This window comes from Macrobrachium rosenbergii, chromosome 2 (genome assembly GCF_040412425.1).
Source record: "Macrobrachium rosenbergii isolate ZJJX-2024 chromosome 2, ASM4041242v1, whole genome shotgun sequence".
NCBI lineage: Eukaryota > Metazoa > Arthropoda > Malacostraca > Decapoda > Palaemonidae > Macrobrachium > Macrobrachium rosenbergii.
In genome coordinates, this window is record NC_089742.1 from 1844077 (window position 1) to 1847439 (window position 3363).

Sequence of the window (3363 nt, forward strand, 5' to 3'; positions counted from 1 at the left end):
CGCCAAATGGGAGTTAATGAGGCCAAAAACCACTAGTGAATTGGTTATTCTCCTCCCTCTTAGGAAACGGTCACCTGCATACCATCAGAGACTTAATGCCACACATATATATGCTTTGTATATACACCCTTGTAACATTTCATCTGTCCATATTCTACCAGTGAACAGGGGCACAGAAGCAGGTGCCCAAAATGTATGGTTGCAATGTTTAAATAGTGTTTTATGGGCGTTTTGATATTCATATTACACTGTGGTATTATAGGAAAAGACATTAATAATATTACATATATATATATATATATATATATATATATATATATATATATATATATATATATATATATATATATATATATGTGTGTGTGTGTGTGTGTGTATGTATGTATATATATATATATATATATATATATATATATATATATATATATAAGCATCATGTATACACATACTAAATTGTTTTAGATTCTTTACAATCAAATTAACAGTATTTTGATGACTATAGGCAGAATGGTCTTTTTTTCAACCAAAACCATTACAAAATTTTTCTGATTGCCAAATACCTGAGGACTTTTATTTTTAAAAGGTTTATTTCGACCTATGGAAAAAAATTCTATTAGTTTGTACAAAATGGAAGATAGAAATATATTTTCCATCAAATACAAAAAATCTGAGCTCTTTTGCTCAGTCGAGTAAGAGTTGATACTAAATCAAAAGGACCTCAGGTTTGTCAAAAATGCCCCAAAATCCATTAAAATTCTTCCAGCATGAATGACTGGGATCTTATCTCAAAATATTGAACACCTGCCATCAGTATCTAATTTGTAGCTTTTAAAAGACACGTCGAGATGTAAAGTTGCAGCGATTAAGGCCAACTGTATAAATAGTGATGTGGACACAGCGTCCAACACAGACTCTCACCAGTTCTTCACACAGACGCTCCAGGGTCAACAAGATCAGCGCTTTTCCCTCACTCTCTAACCTGTGCTGGTTGATTCCAGGTATCACTTATAGTTCGGGCCTACATATGCTTACTTTTCATGCTCTTTTCTTATTGTTTATGGATAAGCATAGAAGCGACACGGAGTAACTTTCGATGTATAGAGAATATGCGATTAATTGAAATGCTTTCAGTTTGTTTATTGATATTGTAGATGTTTATATAGATATATATAAGTATATATATTTAATTATATAATATATATATTATACATATTTATATATACATATATATATGTGTATGTGTTTCTTTGTGTATGTTTGTATATATGTATGTGTGTGTTTTGGGTTTAGAGAACCTTCTTAATAACCTATATACTTCGTCTCACAGATGTGTAATGCATAGAAAATTATCTGAGAATTTCCTTCGCATTGTTTCAGTTTTACAAGAAGAATGATGTCACGACTCTTCCTGAATTTCTTCCTGTTTGCCGTGAGTAATTGTGTCTTCCTACTTCTCTTTTTTTCTTACGTTAAAAAAATAGGAATTCGTAAAATATTTTGCGATCTGTTCTTTTATCATCACATTTTTGTTCGTCACCACTGGCTGCAAATACTTAATTTCTCGTAAAGCATTATTTTTATAACGTAAAGACAATGACGTACTAAAAGATATTATGGCCATAAAATAAGTAAAACACGTCAATTACTTGTTCGAAAAATAATTGAAAAAGTAAAATCTTTGAGGTTATGAGAAGTTAGACGCTGACCAAAATCGTACTCAGCCCAGATTTACACTGAAAGATCCTTCCAGGTCCTGGCCTCTTGCTGGATCAGGGACGCAAAAGCTGAATCTCCGCTACGGGGGCTGATACGAAGGAATATGCGTAAAGTAGCAAGATGGTTTCAGTTAAGACTTGTAAGATTTTTAAAGTATCAACCTAATTCTTTCATTTTTTGTTTACTGGTCAGTTTTTATTGGAGTCAGTGAAACTCTGTTCATTAACCCAAACCATAAATTGTTTGCAAATGTATTCCTTTGTTTTTTCATAAAGAAATCTTCGCAAATTTGTCTTCCGAATAATGATCCACATGATTCGTCTTTGGCTTTCAATGCTGGCATGGGTATTTCAATAGAACTCTATAAAAAACTGAAAGATTTAATAGAATGTTTACAAGGTGGAATGTCTCTTAGTCATGGATAGATCTGCAATACCCAGAACATCTGAATCGATATTCACGTTCAAAGTTTCTTGTCTGTCGAATGAAATAAAGAGAGATATTATCTTGACAGACCAAAACCACTACTGAAAAGAGAGATGACCAAGCCAGAAACACGAGAGCCTGAGGTGCCATCTTGCCTTGCAATTGGCCCCTGGGCTGGAGAAGAGGAATTTGATGACTTTTGTAATACCAGCTGTCTTCAAGAGGTGGATCCCTTCTGCCCCTTCTTCATGTGCAATTGTACTGGGATACCTAGGCTTTGGCATAGATGGAGTGGGGGCTGTCTATGACCTCCGGTTTTCACGTTTGGGATTCAGTTGCTGATTTCAATTTGGACACCACAGAATGACTGTTAAAGATTTCAAAGCTATGATTACGTAATTCATTAAGTATTGGTAGACTGACTGCAATATTGACAATTATAAATGTTTTGCACAGATGACTGAAATAAAAAAAAAATAAGTAATCAAAAATAAAAGCTGTAGAATATTCAGTTATATCCAATCTTGGTAAAGGTGGATATGTTAAATTTTTAAATAGTCATTTGCCAACAGATCAGATAGAATTTCTGTCATTCCTTTGAACAAAGATATTGCGCCTAGAAATGAGACCATATATCGTGATTCTCATGTTAAATGGATCAACAGTTCTATGCCTTTTTGCTTGTTATGTTTACAAATAAGCACGTTGTATCCACATCAAAAAGTGCTTTTGTTCGTCGCAACCTGATGCAATCATTACTCTTGCAAAAACAGTTTATGGTGTATAATGCTTATTTAGTGTTTATCATATTTTACTTACATGATTTTCCTTGGTAAATAATGATGAAATAATGCTATTCAGTCAATAAAGATCGAGATGCAACCAATCTCTTGTTTTATTCTGTTTATTATTCATATATTGATTTCATATGTAGAATGGACCTTGCCTCTTTTAGAGGAAAAATGGAATAGTTGGATGTTATATTCATTGAACTCTTGTCAAATGAAAGACTAATATATATATACAAAATATATATAACTCTTTTCATTGAAGACTGGCAAACTCTCTCCCGCTGTGCAGGAGACAGTTCTGATTCTCTTTCGCTATGAAAAACGTACTCCTCACTTCCACAAGAATGGAATCTGATCACAGGAACAGAGAGGAAAGAGACCAACAAATTTAAAATATTCAAATTAATTGGTTGCTCATAACTTGTATCGA

General features: G+C 33.2%; 1 long non-coding RNA gene across 1 annotated transcript; it reads left to right on the forward strand.

Annotated features, from left to right (window-relative positions):
* The first annotated feature begins 858 nt into the window (after window positions 1–858).
* Window positions 859–3028, forward strand: LOC136843739 (uncharacterized). Its single transcript, XR_010854657.1, has 4 exons — window positions 859–998; window positions 1378–1429; window positions 1751–1823; window positions 2231–3028. It is a non-coding gene; the product is annotated as an uncharacterized lncRNA (long non-coding RNA).
* Window positions 3029–3363: the final 335 nt, after the last annotated feature.